Source organism: Oryctolagus cuniculus, chromosome 9 (genome assembly GCF_964237555.1).
Source record: "Oryctolagus cuniculus chromosome 9, mOryCun1.1, whole genome shotgun sequence".
NCBI lineage: Eukaryota > Metazoa > Chordata > Mammalia > Lagomorpha > Leporidae > Oryctolagus > Oryctolagus cuniculus.
In genome coordinates, this window is record NC_091440.1 from 136,956,218 (window position 1) to 136,978,900 (window position 22,683).

The 22,683-nt window shown below is 54.9% G+C and overlaps 1 protein-coding gene across 4 annotated transcripts in view; it reads left to right on the forward strand.

The window, feature by feature from the left end:
• The window catches only part of LOC138843915 (uncharacterized), a 172,608-nt gene that overhangs the window by 17,044 nt on the left and 132,881 nt on the right, over window positions 1-22,683 (forward strand). The window contains exon 2 of one of the 4 annotated variants that reach the window (XM_070049728.1): window positions 2,468-2,582. The exons of the other annotated variants lie outside the window; for them this stretch is intronic. The gene's annotated coding sequence lies outside the window, so the exon portion shown is untranslated. The remainder of the gene's footprint in view (window positions 1-2,467; window positions 2,583-22,683) is intronic. 4 annotated transcript variants of the gene reach the window in all.

Here is a 22,683-nt window from a genome sequence, read left to right on the forward strand (position 1 = left end):
GTCTCTGTATGTCTGTACACACAGATATGCTACATGTAATCCATAGTCTATGTACACATAGGTACACTACATGTAATCCACAGTCTCTGTATGTCTGTACACACAGATGCACTGCATGTAATCTGTAGTCTTAGTATGTCTGTACACACAGGTACACTACATGTAAACCACAGTCTCTGTATGTCTGTATACAGATACACTACATGTAATCCACAGTCTCGGTGTGTCTGTATACAGATATACTACATGTAATCCATAGTCTCTGTATGTCTGTACACAGGGATACATTACATATAATTTTGCAGGACAATCATGCTTTGTGTACGGTTTCATAAGTAGTTTGTTTTGCCACCTCTGATATGTTCTTGTATTGTGAAGGCGTCAGAGTACTGCATCCTAGGATGCAGTATCATAGTGGAATGCTTGGAGTTTTTTCACGTATCTTGATGTTGTAGAAAATACTGTGGTGAGTCTTAAGAAAAGAACTTTTATTATATCCTCATTATCTCAAGGTCAAGAAAGTTCCAGGGGTGACAGCATGGATGGGTTGCCATGTCCTCACAGTGGGAAGTGGCTTTAAGAATCTTGATCCCACTCCTGTTTGCCTGGACATCTTGCAGCCTAGCAGCGTAGAGTCAAGGATTCTTTCTAGCCTTGAAATTTTACCAGTGCACACGATGCCTTTGTGAAAACATCCCCAAGTGGAAATTGAACTCTTGTACATTCTAAGTCGATGTGATATGCAGTTCAGCTAGGATGCCGAGCTGTCTTATAGTGACCGAGCACCACCCTTGGGGATGGAGGAAGGAGCAGGAGCCAGAGGTCCTCTGGAGACTCACAGAAGCTGTGGCTTCCGCTGAGAGCATCACCTGTATTCTGAAGACACCCACGTGTTTCTGCACCTGGTACTGGACATGACATTGGCCTCAGGGTAATGCCCCTGCTATAGCCTCTGCAAGTGACAAAGGAGCCCAGCACCTCCCACCAAGATTTTGTGTTTGTATAAGGAGGGTTTCTAAAACCCTTTCCTGTGCTCGCTCTCCCTCCTCCCTTCTTCCTTCCTTCCTTCCTCCTTGCCTCCCTCACTCCCTTCCTTTCTTTTTAAGATTTATTTATTTATTTGAGAGGCAGAGTTATAGACAGAGTGAGGGAGAGACAGATCTTACATCTGCTGGTTAACTGCCCAAATAGCTGCAACGGCCAAAGCTGAGCAGATCAGAAGCCAGGATCCTGGAGCTTCTTCTAGGTCTTCCACATGGGTGCAGGGGCCCAAACACTTGGGCCATCTTCTGCTGCTCTTCCAGGCCATAAGCAGAGAGCTGGATTGGAAGAAGAGCAGCTGGGACATGAACCGGTGCCCATGTGGGATGTAGTTACTGCAGGTGGAGCCTTACCCTACACCATAGTGCCAGCCCTTCCTGTGCCATTTCATTCAAGCATCCCAACCTCTGGAAGCCACTAGTGCTGTGATATTTATTTCAGTTTCAATAGCTGGGAAAATTAAGGGCTGAGAGAGAAAGATTGGTTCAGGGTCTCTCTCCCCAAAGGGTGTGTGCTAGAATTCAAGCCCTGCTCTTCTGACTTTAAATCCAGCTCTGCATCAAATGTTCCCTCTGCTTGTCAGACCTTGCACTCCGCAGAATTGAGTACAAAGTATTTGGCTGGGAGCAGATGGGGGGCCCTCCATCCCCACTTCCAGGTCCCTGGTTCCTTTCCTGGCTCTGGCTTCTGACTCCAGCTTCCTGCCAGTGCACACCCTGAGAGACAGCCGTGGTGGCTCAAGTCGTTGGGTTCCTGCCACCCATGTGGGAGACCTGAGTGGAGCTGCAGACTGCAGGCTTCGGCCTGGCCCAGCCCCACCACTGTGACCATTTAGGGAGTGACCCAGTGGATGGGAGACCTCTGTCTGTCTCTCCGTGTGTGTGTGTGTGTGTGTGTGTGTGTGTGTGTGTGTCTTTGGACCCCTTATGATCTTGTCTTTATGTCCCTGCAGTATATACAGAGAAGGTACTCAGTCGATGTCATCAATGGCATTTAAGTTTACTTGCAGGACATCCTGGTGGTGGTACATGCGACCCCACTTACTTTATCTACACAGCGCTTCTTGCAGTCAAGCTTGTGATCACTCTGGTTATTTTCATAAAGACAATTAATGTATGAAGGAATTTTTCTCCCTGAATCCTTAGTGGAGTTGTGAAAAATTAAACATCACAATAATGCGTTGATGTGTTTATTTGAAGATGGATTGTTTGATGGTTTTACAATTGAGTTTCGTTTCTCTCATCAAATCTTCCTTCGGTGGGGTCTTCAGCTGACTGGTGTGGGAGCGAGTCCAAGGGGTTTGTGACACACAAGGTGCCTCTTGTCATGCAGTTTTCAGGGGCTCCTTCTGAGTGCATCTTCTCCCTGGCTAAGTCAGGGGCGTCAGGAGGGTGTCCCTGATGTGTGTGTCCTCATCTGTTTCCAGAACATGCAGCGTTCCCTGTGACGGGGGGAATCTGTCCACAGGAACTCAAGGCTTGAGCGTGCTGCTTTCCAAAGATGTTTGATTGACCACTGCGGACTGGGAACTAACTGAATCTGTAAGCAGGGGTTACAGAGGGGGGAGGGAAGGAAGGAAACACAGCACGGAGGGCAGAACTGAGGGCCGGGCAGCAGGCCAGGAGCCAGTGGGAACAGAACTGCGGGAGCACATGGTGGCCGCCCTGGTCAGGCCTGGGCTCGTCACTGCAGGCAGCTCCTCCCCGTCCTGTCTCACAGAGTCTGGGGCTGTCATTTACACTGAAGAGTGACGAGCCGTGAGCTCGCGCTGTGGTGCAGCCGGTTAAGCCGCCACTTGCCACATAGACATCCTGTATGGAGTACCAGCCTTTCCGCTTGTGATCTAGCTCCCTGCTCACGCACCTGGGAGGCAGCAGATGGTAGCCCGAGGGCTTGGGCCCTGCCTCCATGTGGGAGACCTGGACAGAGCTCCGGGTCCTGGCTTCGGCCTGTACTGGCCCTGGCTGTTGTGGCCATCTGGGGAGTGAAGCAGTGATGGAACATTCTCTCTCTCCCCACCTCTCTCTTTCTCTGTCACTCTGCCTTTCGAATAAGTAAAAAACAACAAAACACAACCTTTAAAAACCAACAAGGAGACTGGCTCAGAGAGGTCAGTGAATGGCTCAGGATCACACAGCCTGTAAGTGGCCACCGGGACCTGGACTCCAGGCATTTGGACTCCAGACCTGGGCACTTTGCCATGACGCATGCGGCCATCCGAGGAAGGCTAAACTGTGGCAGTTTCTCCCCATTTAGTGTTAACTGCCCAGAAGGTTTTCAACACAAGTGGCACATGCTCTGGTTTCTTTTTGTCCCAGATAAGAGTGTAGGGGGGTGCAGGTCTCCTTGGTTGAGGCTGACTTTTGTAGTCACTCCCTGCTGTGTGTTGGAGCTGCTGCAGGCTCCTGGGGTGCTGTGTGGGACCTGCTGTGGGAGCTCTTCTTTTCCCTGGGGGTTGTGACAGTTTGCACCTGTCTCTGGCAGGAGCTGGAGACTTCCCGTATCAGGGATTCTCTGCATTGCATGGGAGTTAAAGAGTGAGTCTGGGGGCAGATCCAAGTGATGCGAGCTTCCCACTGGGGCAGGCCTCAGGGGTCCGAAGGCTGCGGTGAGGCCTCTGCCACTGGCCTCGCAGTGGGGAAGGGAGCGGGCAGCTGCAAGGACTGGGCACTTGTCTTGCACCACAATGCAGGCCCCGGCCTGTTTCATTCCCCTCAGCACCTCTCCCTCGGTTCTCTTGATTCAGTTGGCTTCTGTGGTTTTGGCTCTGTCATTTCTAATATTAAAAACCAGGACATTGGCACACTGACACTGAGCTTCTCTCTGCTTCTAGGTCCCTGTCCCTTACCTCTTCCTCAGGGGCAGCCAAAGTCTCACACATGGTGCATGCTGAATTTTGATGCCTAAACAGTCATTAAATATGTAACTTGCTGAATTAGCAGACCCTGTGTTGGTTACATGTGCACATACACATGCAAATCAGAACAGACACAAAACCCTAGGCTACACATAGCACAGGTTTAGTGTCAAGAATCAGTAAAACATTCTTCTGTAAAAAGAGTGGTAGGGGTGGCCGGCGCCGCGGCTCACTAGGCTAATCCTCCGCCTAGCGGCGCCGGCACACCGGGTTCTAGTCCCGGTTGGGGCGCCGGATTCTGTCCCGGTTGCCCCCCTTCCAGGCCAGCCCTCTGCTGTGGCCAGGGAGTGCAGTGGAGGATGGCCCAGGTGCTTGGGCCCTGCACCCCATGGGAGACCAGGAAAAGCACCTGGCTCCTGGCTCCTGCCATCGGATCAGCATGGTGCGCCGGCCGCAGCGGCCATTGGAGGGTGAACCAACGGCAAAGGAAGACCTTTCTCTCTGTCTCTCTCTCTCTCACTGTCCACTCTGCCTGTCAAAAAAAAAAAAAAAAAAAAAAAAAAAAAAAAAAAAAGAGTGGTAGGGGAAAGCAGTTGTCGTCTTCCTGCCTGTGAAGTTTTTGATTCTTTCACGTCATCTCCCAGTGCTTTGGTATCACAGCAGGTCAGGCCTTGTGCTCATAAGAGGGGACAAAGAGGCAGAGTGGAGCTTGGCTCCCGGTGGGCAGAGGCAGACAATGGACGCTCCTAGTGGGCAGGGTCTATCGTATCGTGTCCTTCTCACAATCACTCTGCGAGCACTTTGCTCTGCTGGTCAGAAAAGGATGTCTGCAGCCTCAGCTGACTTGTGAGGGTGCTCAAGGGTGAGGTGTGGCCTTGCAGCTCTGACTCCTGGCTCTCCTCAAGCCGGTGCCCTCCCGTGAGCTCTGACTCCTGGCTCTCCTCAAGCCGGTGCCCTCCCGTGAGCTCTGACTCCTGGCTCTCCTCAAGCCGGTGCCCTCCCGTGAGCTCTGACTCCTGGCTCTCCTCAAGCCGGTGCCCTCCCGTGAGCAGCAGGAACGCACTCTGTCCGCCTCGCTGCACAGCCTCCGCCGTGCTCCCTGCAGGTGAGGGCCCTTTATCCTGGCGTCTGTCTTACCTCCTGCTTCCTCTTCCCTGAGCAGACAGCACTGTCAGTTGTGGAGCTCCACCTTCAGCTGTTCTGTGCTTGGCGCTGTGCCTGCGGCGTCCCCAGCTCTGTCTTCTTCTGGGAGACACGGAAAGGCCCTGTGTCAATGTTTTGTGGCTCCAGATTCTCAAAAGTGGGCTCTGGGGATGAGAGGGCCTCGGGCAACTTGGGCCACTTCCTGGAAGTGCTTCTCAGGCAGCTGAGGTCGGGCCTCGTGAGTGGGGCAGGACCCCCCCCCCCCTGCGTTGGCCAGCAGGTCGGATCTGTGGCCTTGAGAGGAGGGGCGCGTGGTGATGTCCAGGCTGTGCAGGATGACACCAGGGAATGTGCCCTCTCTGTCCTGTAGCTGTCTGGGTGGGCGTGGTGGAATGCAGGGTGGTGCAGGAGGCAAAACCACTTGGGAGCACCTTCCGCTGTGCTTCCCTGCAGGTCCCAGTTGGATCTGTGAGGTTCTGAAAGGGCCAGCACGGAGCACTGCAGCAGCTCCATGGCTCAGGTACAGAGCGAATCCAAGGCCTGTCTCCTTGGACAGGAACACTGATAACCTGGAGATTTTTCTTCTGTGGGCTTTAGGAAAATCTTAAGTGCCCAGCCTAGGTGGCACAGTGATCCTGTTTGAAACCCTGAGATCTCATTCTTGCAAGCAATGCGGAAGAGGAGGGGCTCCCACCTGGATCAGATCTCCCTGGTTCTGTCCTTTCCCCAGCACTCAATGCCACAGGTGTGCGGGGTGAAGGGCCCACCGTCTCTCTGCTGAACAATCGTAGAGAACTGGGTGTGCAGGCAGAAGGGGGTCCCTGCTTATCCTTATGCGCCTGTCTGAGCATCTGAGGGAGTGAACGCCACTAGCAATCACTTCTGCTCTTGCCTACACATGGGGGGTGTGGGGTCCCACTCCAGGTGTGCCCCCGGGGCATGACTCCTGGAGAAGGTGTCACTCAGCGTGGGGTCCTACTCCAGGTGTGCCCCCGGGGCATGACTCCTGGAGAAGGCGTCACTCAGCGTGGGGTCCCACTCCAGGTGTGCCCCCGGGGCATGACTCCTGGAGAAGGCGTCACTCAGCGTGGGGTCCCACTCCAGGTGTGCCCCCGGGGGCATGACTCCTGGAGAAGGCGTCACTCAGCGTGGGGTCCCACTCCAGGTGTGCCCCCGGGGCATGACTCCTGGAGAAGGCGTCACTCAGCGTGGGGTCCCACTCCAGGTGTGCCCCCGGGGCATGACTCCTGGAGAAGGCGTCACTCAGCGTGGGGTCCCACTCCAGGTGTGCCCCCGGGGCATGACTCCTGGAGAAGGCGTCACTCAGCGTGGGGTCCCACTCCAGGTGTGCCCCCGGGGCATGACTCCTGGAGAAGGCGTCACTCAGCGTGGGGTCCCACTCCAGGTGTGCCTCCGGGGGCATGACTCCTGGAGAAGGCGTCACTCAGCGTGGGGTCCCACTCCAGGTGTGCCCCCGGGGCATGACTCCTGGAGAAGGCGTCACTCAGCGTGGGGTCCCACTCCAGGTGTGCCCCCGGGGCATGACTCCTGGAGAAGGCGTCACTCAGCGTGGGGTCCCACTCCAGGTGTGCCTCCGGGGGCATGACTCCTGGAGAAGGCGTCACTCAGCGTGGGGTCCCACTCCAGGTGTGCCCCGGGGCATGACTCCTGGAGAAGGCGTCACTCAGCGTGGGGTCCCACTCCAGGTGTGCCCCCGGGGCATGACTCCTGGAGAAGGCGTCACTCAGCGTGGGGTCCCACTCCAGGTGTGCCCCCGGGGGCATGACTCCTGGAGAAGGCGTCACTCAGCGTGGGGTCCCACTCCAGGTGTGCCCCCGGGGGCATGACTCCTGGAGAAGGCGTCACTCAGCGTGGGGTGCAGAGTGCAGGCGATGAGCTGTGTGTGCGGTGCCTGCAGGTGTCTGTAGATGCAGGCTCTGTGCCCTGCCAACCCCACGGGAGGTGCACCTGCTCTCCACTGCGCGTGCTTCAGGGAGGGAGAGGAAAAGGTGACTGCTGGGGGGGAGGGGGGGAGGGGACGGAGAGGGCCGGGGTGCCACTGGAGGACTTGGCAGCTTGTGGTGATTCTGTAGCCAGGGGCCTTGCTGCAGTTCGCGACCTGAAGGGTCCTTGGCTTCCTGGGGGACTAGAATGGATGCTGACCCCGAGGGCAGTGAGGGACCGTGCCACAGTGCAGACTGGGCTCCGTGCCGGAGCCTTCTCCACATCGAAGTGGAAGGAGGGAAGGGAGGAGGAAAACTCTAACCAGGTTTGTTTCAGCAGAAATTGAGGGTTCAGAAGAGCTGACCTCAGAACTGACCCTCATTCCTGTTGCCTTGTTTGGGCCCCCGTCCTGGCTGTTGGTGGGAATCCCACAAATCCCTGTGGAAGGACCTGGGAAAGGGTCCAGATGCTTGCTTTTAACACCTTCCCTAGGTCATGCTGGCGGGCGGCGAGGGTTTGATCCACTTGTCGATGAAGCAATGAGGGCTTGGGTAATCTTTAAACATTCACTGCACTCTGACAAAGACCAGAGGCAACTGGGTTGCAGTTGTGTGTGAAGAAATCCCCTCAGGTTTACTGTCCTGTGGCCAACACAGAGATAAGAGGAGCTGTAGGGAGTGCGCAGGTCAGTCTTTCCCCTCTGCACTGGGTCCTTGTGGACTTGACCTTGGAACCACGTCTCCCGCTGCTCTGCAGCCCACTCCCTGTGAGATAGAAGGTGCTCGAATGGGAACACTGGGTGTTCAGGTGGACCTGGTGTCTGGTGTCTTGTGTGAGCCAGGGTCTGTGCTGGGTGGTCTCCTGCCATGCGTGCAGCAGGGTCGGCAAAGACGCTGCGAGCTGGGGAGGGTACCGTGGAAGGTGTTGCACGCATGCCCATGAGACGTGATCCAGTGCTTCAGAACCTGGAATGTGCAGCGTTCTTAGGACTTTACTCAAGGATTCCGTTCTGAGAGTCATCTTAAGGAAATGTTTTTTTAAAAGTAATATGTTACATGGGTAAGTGTTTGACACAGTGGTTAAAGTTGCTCCACTTTGGAGCACGTGGTTCGAGTCCCAGTTCTGCCTCCAGCCCGTCTCCCTGTTGATGCACCTCGTGGGGAGCAGCGGATGATGGCTTAAGTCCGTGGACTCCTGCCACACACGTGGGAGACCAGAATGGAGTTCCTGGCTCCTGACTTCAGCCTGGCCCAGCCCTGGGAGTTTTGGGCATTTAGGAGACTGATAGAAGATCTCTCTATCTGTTTCTCTCTCTCTGCCTGTGTCTCCCTCTCTGTCTCTCCACCTTTCAAATAAAAAAAAGGGAGTAATTATTGTGCATTTAAAGTGTAGCAATATGTGGAAATTCCATAAATATTAATCATTAAGGAAATGATGGGTAGATTATTGCATAATACTTCATTAAACGTTAGATGCTTAAACTTGTGGAGTCCATGTAGGAACTGGCAACACACTTATGACAAAAGGTCAGGTGCAAACCTGTGACCCGGGTTAGCCCACTGGGAAGCCCTGCGCGAGGGGAATGCTGCCTGGGTTTCCCTGAGGTGTGGTGATGGCCCCTGCCCCTGTCCCCGGCTTTCCCCTGTGGCTATTGCCCTCTGCCTGCACTTGATGGGGGCTGCCAGTCTCCTCCAGAAGGCCAGGAGCTGGTGGGACAGGCCAGGGTCAGGCCAGATGGACAGAGCCGGGCTTTCCTGCAGCCAGCTTTGGAGTCCCCAGGACCACCCTGTAAAGCCATCATTTACGAGACTCACTACTCCTTCCGCTTGTGTTAGTTACTCCCAGGACAGAGCTGATCTGGTTTTTGAAGTTTCCGTTTGAAGTCAGACTCTGCCAGCCTCCGGTGAGCCTTCCTCAGTTCCCAAGGAGGGCGCATCCTGTACCTGTGCGGAAACACCGTGCTGTGAATCACTTCCCCCTGAGTCACTTGCAGCCTCTGACCCCGGAGCTGCCCTTCCCCTCCCATCTCCCGCTCAGGGATCCCTGTGGTTTCCCTGCTTCCTGCTCTGACAGCAGCCGCCCCATGAACCAGGGCGGGGAGAGTGCCGAAAGCAGCCGGCCGACAGCCATGAGTGCCTGATGTGTGTGGCCCTGTCACTCAGTTGTACCTGGCCGTTTCAGGAGCTTGGATGACATCAGTGTGCATGGAGCTTTTCCGCTCGCAGCACCAGGTACACTGTGATCACACCCCTCTGTCGCCTGATGAGGAAGTAGAGGTGCATTGAGGCTGTGGGAGGCACCCAGGATCCCAGAGCTCACAGGCCAGAGGTTTAACCTGGATGGTGGTGCTGTAAGAAGCTTGCTCAGAAATGCTGGCTCTGGGACGTAAATCAATTTTTTAATTTTGTTTTGAAAAAGAAAAAAAAAGCTGATTAAACTGTGTCTTGATGGTGAGGGACGCAGGTATCGAGCTAGGATGAGGTGACTGGGGACTCGCTTCTCAATGCGGCATATGTGGAACCGTGGAAAAGCGTCCTGAGAAAATCCATCTACCGCTCACTGCTCAGGAGTCCACAGAACAGGCAGCAGCTGTGGCTACCAGGCACACTTTGCAGAAGGTGCTCAGTGTGGTCAGAGCAGATGTGGCCAGCCCTGTGCAGAGGAGTGAGAGCACTGAGGACAGAGGGAGGGAGGGAGTGGGCAGTGTTGTGTGGAGGTGGACAAGTCCCGGGGCGCTGGGGCAGGAGTGCTGGGGAAGGGTCCCCGAGAGGAGACACGTCTGACTCACTCAGGCGTCTCCTGGAGGTCAGGTGGCTCAGGCAGGACTGGGACTGTGAACTCTCAGATGCACGCATGTCTCCTGAGCACACACTCCTCCAACGCATGCTGTTAGATCATCACGTGGTGTGTATTTGTGTGCCTACTCATACTCTCAGATAAGCTTATCATAACCCTCGTAAACTACACAGAGAGGAGGTTACATAGGCAACACTTAGAGATACCCTGTTACTTTGGCTCTTGCAAACAGGTTCTTAAGTCCTGGAATGAGCAGTGTGTTTGGAAATGCTTTATGTTCTTGAGCACTTTAATGGTCTGGGATAGGGTAACTTTAAGGACTCGTTCTCAGTTCAGTTCATCCGGATTTCTAGTTTCAACCAAAGGAAGACACTTGCACAGAGGAGCAGTCCAGCCGCAGGAGTGTTGGTGGGGGGTGCTGAGAGGCCGTGGTGCCCACTTTTTGGACTTTGTAGAAGTGGAATTAATCACTTTCTGCCTTCCTTGATGAAGTCATTCTTGTAAACTCTGTAACTCTTTGGAAGGTGTTGCGTATCTAGATATCGTTTTTAAATTTTATCTATTTAATTTATTTGAAAAGCATAAAGAAAGACTCTTCCACCCTCGGTTCAATCCCCGAATGCCCCCAACAGCTGGCCGGGTTGGGACAGGCTGAACCCAGGAGGCAGGACCCCCATCTAGGACTTCTGGCATGGGTGACAGGGTCCCACGTACTTGAGCCATAACCTCGCGCTTCCCAGGGTGCACGTCAGCAGGAAACTGGATGGGAAGGAGAGTCGGAACTCAGTGCCGGTACTCCAACAGGGATTCGGGTGTCCCAGGCAGTAGCTTAACCTGCTGTGCCACACACCGGCTCCCGTGAGACTCTCTGGACCAGTCAGCCTGGGTGCTCTCGGGGAGCAGAGTGAGACTTCTTTGTGCTGCTCCACGTGGCCCTGTGGGCACCTGGGTGGGTGGGTGGGGGAGCTGAGGGATCCCACCCCACCCCATCCCTGCTGCTCAGGAAGTGGGAAAGGAGCGTGTGTGGTGACTGCTGGGCTTGTTTACTGGGTGTTTGATTTAATTTTTCATTTGAAAAACTGTAGAGGTCCATGAGGACAGCTTCTGCTCTCTGAACACTGGGGGTGTAGAACGAAGAGGCTCTCCCTGCCGTCTTATGATTCTGGCTGATTCTTGAGCAAGACCCCACAATGCCGAGTGAGCCAGGTGTGCTGGACAGAGCCTTGTGTCCGATTGTTAACTGTGACTGTAGAGGAGACCTTGCTCTCTCGTGGGTGGCAGTGCCTGCCCTAGCACACCTACCAAGGAATGGAGGGGTGGGGGGCCTGCCTGTGGCGTGCAGAGGAGCCCCTGCTTCGCGCCTTGGGTTGCAGCCCTTATGGCCTGCAGGGACTTGTGAGGGCCTGAACCAGCGTTTCCTGGAAGGTGAGTGTCAGTGCCACGGCCACCATGCGCTGTGAAGATAAGAATAGAAACTGCTCTCTCGTCAAAAGTGTGCAATGCTGGGTGGTGAGATACGGTGAACAAAACATTCAGGAAAATTTAATTTTTGAAAATATGGGGAGTCCTATGTTTCTAGATTCTCATCTTGTACCTTTTTATTTTTTAAAGATTTATTTTACTTATTTGAAAGAGTTACAGAGAGGTAGAGACACAGAGAGAGGTCTTCCATCCGCTGGTTCACTCCCCAGGTGGCTGCAATGGCCAGAGCTTCACTGAGCTGAAGCCAGGAGCCAAGAGCTTCTTCTGGGTCTCCCACGTGGGTGCAGAGGCCCAAGGCTTTGGGCCATCTTCTACTGCTTCCCTAGGCCACAGCAGAGAGCTGGATCGGAAGGGGAGCAGCCAGGACTTGAACCCGCGCCCATATGGGTTGCCGACGCTCAGGCCAGGGCTTTAACCCGCTGTGCCACAGTGCCAGCCCCATCCTGTACCTTTTAATAGTGGATAAGAGAACATGTTCTGCTCACACCTCACTATCCCTGCCCTCCAGACCTGCACTAGGCTACTTGTACTGGCTTCTGTCTTAGGGTCCAGGCAGCCCCTTCCTGTTGTTGTAAGTTTGAGTAGCCAGCTGATCCCCAAAGAGGCAGACCATGGGCAAGTCTGTGGTACACCTGCCTTCTCACCCACTTCCCTTGCTGCTTGGGTACTGTTGGCATGGAGGCACTTGCAGACCCCTCACCTTTGCTGTCTGTGTCCCAGGAACACTTTGAGTGGTCTCCTGGCTCCTGCCCCTGACACCCTTGCCTGTCAGCACCCACCCCCTCGCCCCCAGCTTTCTGTTCCCCTGACCATGCTGCGGGCCGCAGGTATGTAGTCCCACAGCCTGTGTTCCCCCTGCCTCCTGTGACACGGCACAGGGAGTGACAGTGGCAGCGCAGGCAGCCAGCCTGGGCATGTGCCAACACACTTGCTTTTGTTCGTCACTTCGGCAATGCTCGGCTCCATCTGAAACCTCAGCGTTCAGTGGAAGCTCATCGGGCACGGGCTCCACACCGCATCTCACAGGAATGTGCACAAGCTGGGGCTAGTGGGTGACTCAGCAGCACAGGAATTTCAAAGTGGTGATCTTCTGAGAAAGTCAGCCTCAGAAGCAGGGCAGCGGGCTAGAGGTTTTTGTTAACCTCAAGACAGCCCTTCCAGGAGCCCCTTCTAGCAAACATGGCTCCCAAGCACACAGGTCAGGAAACAGGTCACGAGTGGCCATGGGTGTTGAAGGTCGGCCCCTCTTGGTGCAGGCAGAATGGGGACTGCATGCCAGGGCCACCTCCTGGTCACATGGAGACCTCAGGAGAGGATAGGTGGGCAGAGAGCCCCCAGGTTAGGGACAAGGGCCCTGCAGGTGGCAGGCAGCAGGGGTGAAGGAATGCGGGGGAGGGTACTCTCTGCTTCCTTGGGTGCTGCGGCCACTTCTTGGAGCTGTAGGGCTCAGGCAGGGAGAGCTGGTGGGACTGTTCACTGTAACCGCTTGATAACTAAGTGAGGCCCTCACTGTGCCCGCTGATGAGAGGTGGTGCGGGGAGCCATGCTCTGAGAAGCCTCATCTTTGCAGATCGGGTGTAGCCCTGCAACACAGGTGCTGGGGGTCACGGGCAGCTGAGCAGGGCTTGGCCTCCTGGCCGAGTTTGCTGCCAGAGACTTCTTGCATTGGGAGGGAGTGACTTGCTGACCACTGCTGATGTCTGCCTGCTCTTCCTCCCTCACTAGCTTCCGTGTGTGCGGAGGTTCTTGGTGCTCTCAGGCCTGCTTCTCCCTCCCCTGCTGCTGTGGCACCCAGGGCCGCTGCCCCAAGAGAGAGCTCTTGACAGCCCCTGTGCCCCTCCCACAGCGGGCCTGAAAGCCAGCTCAGCTGCTGTCACTCAGCTCTCGAGGATCATTTTTGTCATCAAACAGGTGGAACCTGCCACCAGGAGTGTGACCCCAGGGAGCCCCTGTGGGAGTCCAGAGTCCATGCCACCAGGTCAGTGCCACTGGCCATGTCCGGCTCCCCTCTGCCCCCTCCTCATGCGGAGTCACAGGGAAGCTCTGGGCAGCTCAAGGAAGGCTGGTCGGGCTTTCTCAGAGGCTCAGACACAGAGCTCGGGGAGGAAAGAGGTCTCACAGTGCTCACCGTGTCTCACCTGTTCTCACACAGTCTCAGCGTGCTGAGCTGCTGGCAGCAATCCGTGTGCTGCTCTCGGACCGTTCAGGGCCTCCCAGCCTTGCTCCTTCCTCTGTGTTAGCTGCTGCTGGGTCAGGCTAACCCGACCTCCAGATGCTTCCTGGTCTGCCTGGAGCCAGCGCGGGGCTTGAGGAAGCGCCACGCAGGGGAGGAGACCTGCTGAGCTCAGGGGCATGTGGCTTTTAAGCTGTTTCCCGAGTTAGTGATTGTGCGACTCCTCCTGCTTTGTCTCCTGGCGCCTGCATGTACCTGAGGCACGCAGGGTGGCAGGGACTCCTCTGAGGAGACGCCGCGCCAGGTCAGCACGTGGAAGGCACTGCCGTGTCCACATGGGCGGCTGCAGGTGCCCAGCCCGGCTCCCCTGAAGCCACGAGGAGCAGAGGCGCTTTTGCGCTGCAGGGGCCAGTGTCCCTCCTTTTCCTTGCTTTCAGGGCCCGAGTGCCCTGGCGTCTTCAGTTTGCCCAGTTTTTTTCTTGTGAAGGTTTTGCTGAAACCTGTGAGTTTAGACTACCTGGTGCAGAGCCATATCCTCTTGCTATTGATGTTTCTAAACATTTAAATATTTTGACCTAAATGCTAAAGAACAAAGTCAATTGTTTCATTAGAAAAGCAGAATGTAAATATTTAGCTTAGGTATTTGGAGCACCTGTTTTTGCAGTCACAATGCTTTCTGACAAATGTTTGAACAGGGCTATAACGTGGCTTTGAAAAGTGTGGGAAATTAAGGATGAAATGAGAACTTGGCCGTGGATTTCCTTCCTTGAATTTAAATGGGATCTCAGTGAGGGTCTTGAATTTATTAGCTCTTTTTTTCTATTTTAAAGATTTTATTTATTTATTTATTTGAGAGGTAGAGTTACTGGCAGAGGGAGAGATGGAGAGAAAGGTCTTCCATCCACTGGCTCAATCCCCAAATGGCTGCAGTGGCTGGAACTGCATTGATCCTAAGCCAAGAGCCAGGAGCTTTTTTCAGGTCTCCCACGTGAGTACAGGGGCCCAAACACTTGGGCCATCTTCCACTGCTTTCCCAAGCCATGGCAGAGAGCTGGATCAGAAGTGGAGCAGCCAGAACTTGAACCAGCGCCCAAATGGGATGGCAGCACTGCAGGCAGTGGCTTTACCGGCTACGCCACAGCTCCGGCTCCGTCTTCATTGGCTCTTTATGTGGCTTCATACTGCTTATGTTTGGAAAGTACTAATTGCATTTTAGTTCTGACAAGCTTTAGACCGAAGTAAGTGAAATGCAGTTCTTGAAAATATTTTTAAAATGCTTTTTATTTGATCCCTTTTGGATTCCTTTATTCCCAGGACCTGCAGGTCAGTTTACCCTTCGTGATTTTGTTTACTGCACATTCACCTTCTGGTTGGAGCTTCTGAGCTCTTATTTCTTCATTTGGACACCCACTCACTGATTTGGCATCAAGTACCCGATGTTCTTCTCTGTAAAGGCAGGCAGTTTCATGTAGGCATAGTTCTTCTATATTTGGCAAACCAATTTTATTTATTTATTTTAAGAAGTATTTATTTGAAAGGCAGAGTGACAGAAAAGAAAAGACGTAGAGAGAAAGAGAGAGAGAGAGATCTTCCATCTGCTGGTTCACCCCCTAAATGGCTGCAATGGCCAGGGCTGGGCCAGGCAGAAGCCAGGAGCCAGGGCTTCACCTGAGCCTCCCATGTGGGTGCAGGGGCCCAAGCGCTTGGACCATCTTTTGCTGTTTTTGCAGACACATTAGCAGGGGGCTGGATCAGAAGTGGAGCAGCAGGGTCTTGAACTGGTGCTCATATGGGATTCCCACATCGCAGGCAGAGGTTTAACCTGCTATACCACAATGCCAGCCCCAGATAAATAAATCTAAAAAAAAAAAAAAAAAAAAGGCCACGGAGTTAGTGACTGCTGGAGCCGCACGATGGGACTGCGTGAGGCCTGGGGATAAGAGGGTCCTGCCAGGTCCTCACGTCTCAGGAACCCTTAGGAAAGGAAACGAGGCAGAAACAGACCAGCGGATACTGCATTGGGGACTTTGGAAGCATGGCCTTGCGGGTAAGGTGACTGCGCCTCCTCCAGTCCTGTGGCTCCTCTGTGCTCGGTGTCCTGTCTGTGGACTGCAGAGAGTGGCTTTGAAGGTTACGAGAGCAGAGTGGTCAGCGAGCCGGCGTGTGTTGAGTGCAGGCCACACAGTCCCTCCATGTGTGTGGCTTCTAAGACGGGCAGAAGAGCAAGTTAGGTTACAGGACAGCTGTGGTGGAGACAGAGCCAGCAGCGTGAGCCTCGTGACTCTGAAAATCCTACTCTGTGAGAACAGTGACTCCCTGCAGTGTAACCTGCCCAGTACCGTGGTGCCCAGGTGTGTAGTGCCGAGAAGACACTGACCGGGCCAAGGAGGACAGGCTGGAGGGTGAAGGGCGCCTGTCGTTCTGTCCTGGGAGATGTGAGTCCTGCGTGGGAACCCAGGCCGGGTTCTCTGTGGGTGTGTGGTCCTGGGGGCTGGGCCAGCCGAATCCAGAACGCCCAGGAGCACAGCGAGCGGCTGAGACCTGGTGTGCAGAGCCTGCTGGGAGGTTCTGTGCCGATGAAGTGGTGGCTGTGGGCTGTAGAGAGGCGAGATGCACATCAGAGGCACACAGACCACCGTAGCTCACAGCTGAGGCTGAGGAGGCTGGTTGATGCCATTTCATGCCTTCGTGTCTGCGTGCTCAGACTGGGAGCGGGAGGCGCTCACTCTGTGGCCTGGGCTGGGAGCAGAACGCTGGGCTTGCATTCAGGTCACCCAAGTCCCCGTCTCGGTGCAGCCCTACATCCATGTACCAGTCATCAGCCTCTGCATCTGTAAGACAGGTGCGGTCCTGGCTGGCCCTCAGCAGGCAGTTCTGAGGCTCCAGTGAGCCAGGGCCGTGGCGGGGCCCGCAGGCTGTCGCGGGCTCTGCGTGTAGGCGTTTGGCTTCAGCTCTGTTGTTGAAGGTCCCAGTGCCTGAAGGACCCCCACTTGGAAGCTGCTGATGCCCGTGTGTGCGCAGAGATCCTTCCCCTGTGTGTGTGTTTTCCTATGAGCACGGGCTCCTGGTAACTCTAACCACATCCTTCTGTTGAGCTCGCCCTCCCCTTGGCCTAGGAGCTGGCTGTTGGGTGATGGTGAAGGGGGCTGTGAGACACATCACCAGCTCCCAGGAGAATGGGGTCTCCTTTGGTTGTTGTCCCTCCAGCAACCCTGGTCCCACAGTCGCCTAGAATGTGTCTGGTGAGGTGTCTTCCCCATGCTGGGCCCCTTGCTTGTGGGATCAGCCCCCTGATGCACTGACAATGGGTGATTGCCCCCTTGGCCCCTAGGGAGGGCCAAGCCCTGCTTCCCTGGCCTCCACACAGGGTCACTGCCTCTTTGCTCTGCCCTCTTTCTGCTCTTGGAAAGTCTGAAACATGTCCCTCTCTGGTCTTCAGGTCTGCGGTTGTGGATTTCGTGAGCACGGCTGGCGCTTTCCCGTGGCTGGGGTGGAGCAGTGATTTCTGTTCCTCCTGCCCTTTGCAGCCTTGCTTCCTACACTGTGGGGCCCATGTGCACCCCCCCCCCCCCAGTGTCTTGGCCCCTGCTCGTGGCCTGAGTGCAGGTTGTGTTGAGCAGGTGGGTCAGGCAGCCTTGGTCCAGGGAGACCCTGATAGGAGGATCCAGCCTTGGAGGTGCTGGGATGTGTCTCCCAGCATCCCATCTCCCCTCCTCCATGTGCTCCATACCTTCTAAGTGGCCCAGGCCCTGGCACAGGGAGTGCCCTGGCTGCTGTGAGCACCGTGCCTGGGAACTTGCTCCAGTTTCTTTGGAGTTTAGGAAGTGAGTGTGGTGTCTGCCTGATCGACATCACAGAAATGATTGAAATCTGTTGCTGCTTTAGGGGTAAGGCCAGCGCCATGTTCCGAGGGGCCCCGGTGGGCAGGGTGAGGGCCACGGCCACACTGCTGGGCCTGGTTACTTGGCTCCTCTTGACCTCAGTCCTAGCTGCTCCAGATGAAGGGGTAGAGGAGGCCAGCAGTTTACATGAAGTGCCGGGGACTGGGGGCACTCAGGCTGTGGCAGCCACTGAGCTCGTCTTGTTTGTGCACCTGCTGGGTGCTTTGAGGGGCAGCCCTGGGGCTCCTGTTTCTTGATCAGTCCCTGAACTCAGGGTGGGAAGTCTGGCACTGTGTGACCTTGGGCAACTTACTCAGCCTCTCTGTTTCAGTCTCCTCGCCTGTGGAGAGGCTGTGAGAAGGAAATGAAAAGGCTTCAGCCAGCACAGGCTCTGCCCTGACTTCACGGCATCTCAGATGGCAGCTCTCAGGGGCACCCCTGTGCCCTCAGGGGACCTGCGTGTGCTGAAGAACATGGAGGAGGACTTAGGTGGCTGTTGGTGGGGAGCACTCCTCTTCCGCGTGGCCCCTGTTTTCCTGTGTGGTGCTCCAGGTCTCTCATTGGGCAGCCAGGCTGTGGGGATGGTCACGTCTGGCCCAACATTCTAAACACTTCTTCACCCAGTGAGACTTGGAGCACGAGGAAGGGCAGTGGGCCAAGTCCATGATCAGAGACGACGCCCCCACGCTGGGAAAGGTCACCACCCGAGGCTGGGGCGGGGCGGGGCAGGCAGCCGTGAGGACTTGCTCCAGTGGGAACGGGCAGTGAATTTACAACTACAGGAAAAATAAGCCTGCGTGGTCATTTGAAAATAGCTCCATTATGTATGTCGTGGGCTAAGCCCAGACCTCGGCCCCGGGTTCCGGGCGGGATTTGGGAACAGAGAGTGAATGGGAGATTCAGTGCCTAGGAACCACACATACAGACGGTACAAACACAGCCAGGTTTTCTCCAAACAAGCTTTTAGAATAGCTGCTCCTTGCCTATTTGTGGCTGGCCTAGGCTGTGACCCCCTGGTCCCAGTAGTGGGAGAGTGACCCCTAGCCATCGGGGCAGCTCCTTCAGAGTTGAGAGCTGCAGAATGCTCAGTGTGGGGCTTGCATGCTGACCCCACACAGAGTGCTGCCAGCATCCAGAACTTTCTGTGGCCCCAGCCAGGGCTGGCCCAGCTCAGGTCCAGCAGCAGAGAGGGTGTCCACGCACGTGTGAAATGGCACAGGAGGCGCTCATTTGTCTCGCTTCTTTGGGTGGGTATCTTGATGTGGGTTTGTGCCACAGGAAGTCAGATTCCACGTTGGGGGCCCTGGGTTGAGGAAAAGTTGTTTGCATATTGCTGGCTCATCTTCCCCGTGCAAAGCCAGTGTCAGCAGCGCAGTGCGTCAGCACGCGTGTGGAGGCGAGGGGTGGAGACCTGTCCTCATCACCTCCAACAAATCACTATGTTTTACATAAAATTGCAGGTTTTAGTTAGGCTGGTTGATGTAAAGAACACAAAATGCACAAAATGGAACTAAGTAAAAAATAAAACTCTTTCCCTTGATTTTTTTTTAGATAATCTTTTTTTCTTGCATGTTTGGGGAAGTATGACACATTTTAAAGTAAATAATTCAAACAAGCGGACACTGTTGCCTAAAGAGTCCAGACTCCGCCATAGCTCTCTTTACAGTCCTCTGCGTCCAGCACCTCCCAGGCCTTCTGAGAGTAATGGCTTCTGGAGTAAACCAGGATGAAGGAGGTTAAAACTGGGAGACAGAGGCGTGGCGCCAGCTCTGGAGAGCAACCACCTGCAGAGTGACCAGCACTGCGGCGGCCGCCGCCCTCTTGGCAGGTTTTGGAGGACCGGTGTAGTCGTGTAGCTCCCACAGCGGTGCAGAGTGCAGGCTGCCCCCCAGGACCCCTTCCTGCTCTCAGTGCAGCTCCTGAGTCTGCGCAGCACACAGCTGGCTGCCACTTTGGTGCCACCTTCTTCAGTGCGGGCGAGTTCTCGCCATGAGGGAGTGACTGGCAATGGTGAGGGCTCCTATGGATCTTGGTGTGAAGCCCCAATTTCTGGAGCAGCTAGTGTGCACACAGTAGGACCGCAGGCTTGCCTCTGCACTGTTGGGAGAGGGACAAGAGATTTCTGTGTTCTAAGCACACCACAGGTGGGGGGAAGAGCCCCTTAGATGTACCCTAATCACAGAGAAATTTGCCAGAAGAGGGGTGTCTGCCCTACAGTCAGCTGAGACCTGTGTGTATGGATGGCAGCATGTAGAGGGTGGTGTGGGGCCGCACTATGGCTGGAACATTGGTGGCACCTACTCCAGGGCGCCTCGTTCCGTAGCTTGGAAGGCAGGCCACATGCTCACAGCCTGTCACCGCGTAGCAGGAGCGGGAAGGCAGCCACACACCTGCCAGCCGCTCTGTGGAGATGGAAAGGAGGACAGTGCATGTGGGCGGGTCCTCTTGCCCAGGTCTGCAGTGCCTGTGGCCGGGCCTTGGCACAGAAGACCACACAGGGTTGGACAACCTGCTTCTGTGTCCCACAGCCACTGGTGAATTGGATGATGGGATGGCGCTCCTCAGCCTGACCAGGGAAGCCATCCCATGCCCCCTGGCTTCACATGGCACCCCCAAATGTTGATGGCATGGAAATGAAGGAGGAAGGGAAAGGCTGGGCACAGAGAGTGCCTCATAAGTGGAAGGCTTGGCTTAGAGCTTCGAGGGTCTCTGGCTGTTGTTACTTCCACATGGGGCCGCTCCTGACAGAGCCCTCCTCACAGCTGGGTGAATGTGGCGTCTGTGCACACAGACGGGTTAACTGTGTGCTGTGGCCCTGGTCCCCCTCCGCGTGCTGTCTTTGTCTGATGAGATCCCGCAGGGACATGGCTGCCCTGGCCTTCTCCGTGACAGAGTCGCTGTGTGGCCCAGGCCTAGTCTGGTTGGGTGACAGGAGCTTGCAAGCATTTGTAGATCAGTGGGTGTTTGCCCCACCCCCTCCTCCCAGGCGCCTGGAGACTGACGGAGTGGCCCACAGGAGCCGCAGGCTGGGTGGGTGGCACCCAGGAGAGGGGGCAGCACAGATCAGGTGTTTCAGATAGAAGGGAATTTACTCTGGGGGAGCAGACACTTGCAGAAGCGTTGGAAGCATTGAGGGAGCGGGTTCTGGGTGGTTCTGGACTCCTCCAGGCATGGCCTCAAGACTTTGAGCGGCTGCCTCTGGGTGAGAGTGGTGGGGCCAGGGCCTACCCTGCCTGCCAGTGGGAGTGGCCATGCAGGGAGAGGAGGGTGGTTCCTCTCCCTTCCCTGTCATTCTTGGGTGATCTACCTTTGGAGCTCTGGTTTCGGTCCAGAGCCCCAGCTGCAAGGGAGTCTGGGAAATGGGCTTTTGTCTTTGCAACCTCTCCATGAGTATAGTGAAAACTGAGCAGTGGTTTCTGCTGGGCTCAGAGGGTGGACGTACCTTCGAGTACCCTGGGAGAACCAGATGGTATTGCCACAAGGATGACTTATGCTTCAAAAAGTTGGCGGGAAATAGAATTAAAAGATAAGTTTATTTTAGTGCAAAAATTTTGATATTCCTGGAAGTTTTTCTGTCATATGCATCTTCAAGAACTTTTTGAAGACCCCTTGTGTACATCAATTTCAAAAATATTTTACACCAAAATGTACCTTTTAATGTGATTTTCCACAGATGTTTTGAAGTAACCTTGTATATGTTTGGCATCTATTAAAAACTCAAAAAAAAAAAAACCTCTAAAAATTAAAGCTATTATAATGTCATTTAGTTACTTAAACTCTTATGCCTGTGAGCCACATTTGTGTGTCTGACCAAAATGATTGGTCAGGGGCGGGTATGTTTGCTAAGCATGGCTGTTTCTGTGTAATGGTACGGAAGTGGCAGCCCTTTTTTATTATAGAAGCTTCTCCTGGTTGTAAAGTTTCTTTAGTGAGTGCCCAAGGTAGGCGAGAGCCGTCTCAGCAGCAGGGTGAGCAGTTGGGAAGGGGCCAGGGGACCGGTGTGGTGTCCCAGAGCAGCAGGAACCTGCGGGGAAGTGTTAAGTTGCCCTTGGAGGAGCTCTGTCTGGTGGAAGAGAGAACGCAGACGTGAGACAAGGGTGGACAGCAGGGAGGGTGAGCAGCAGTCCCAGCAAGGACAGCTGGACGGTGAGACAGTGCTGTCGGGGGAGCCTCTGTTGGTGTCCACCCGCATCTCTGGGTGCTCATCCCCCAGTGTGAAAGAAGAACTGACTGCTGCTGTCGCTCATGAAGGAAGAGGACGTTACGTTTTGTAGGTTTATGACTGTGAAGGAAGCAAATGTTATGTAAGACTTTCTCTGAACTTGGCCCACAGTAACCCCGCAGTCACCTCATGGCCAGGTGTGCAAGGCTGCTGCACATTAGCCGCCCAGATGCTGTGAGCTGCTGCAGCCTCACTTTCACAGTCTGAATGCCTCCTGCCAGTCCGGGCGAGGTCCAGTGCTAGGGGCACCTGCTCCAGGAATGCGCTCGCTGGGGGCGGTCCCGCCAGCTTCCGGCCACTGTCGGGAGCCTTGGTCACGGTTTCTTCAAAAGTAGATGACACGCCTGACGTGTGGCGTGCCCTGCCTTACAGTCAGTGGCGCCAGACGTAATTGCAGGATGTTGCAGAACTGCAGGGAGAGAGCTCAGTCAGTTCCCTAGCACAGAGTTCCCGTCAGCGCCGTCCCCGCGTCCCTGTTTGGCCGCTGGCATTGCAGGTAAAAGGTCATCCGCATTCCAGCTCTCTCAGTCGTGTTTCCTGTGCAGGCTAAAAATACTCGGGAGAAGCTGGCCAGGCTGTGGGGCAGGGAAATCAGTTTGTTTCATCCCAAGACAGCCACAGGACTTGGACGGCTCTGGGCTGAACGTGGGAGTAGTAAGAGACGAAAGCCCCCTCAGGACCCTGAGGTGCTGGGTGTGGTACCCAGGAAGATGCCCCTGGTCCTTGTTTCCAACTCTGCTAACTGGGAGGTTTCCACCCTCTCAGCAAGAGCACAGCTCAGGACACCATGGCTCCCTAAAAGAGTGTCTTTCAGTCGTTACGTGTTTGTCAGTTTAACTCCTAACGATGGTGCAAGTATTTAACCGATCTTATGGGCTGAATAGACAGCTCTTGTGCAAGGCTGTCTCAGGAATCCGAGTTTTCCAGCACCTGTGCCTGCTGAGGGCAGAGTCCCTACATCTCCTGAGTCCCCTGACACTGCCCAGCCCAAAGAACAGGGCCTGGACAGAGCCCCAGAGCGAGCCAGGGAGCTGCTCCCATCTAAACCTCCCCATGAGTCATTTTCTTGTCCTGTGTAACTGCATGACACATAAAACATGATTCTAACTAGATGTTCATAAACAATGTGACCATATCCTAATGT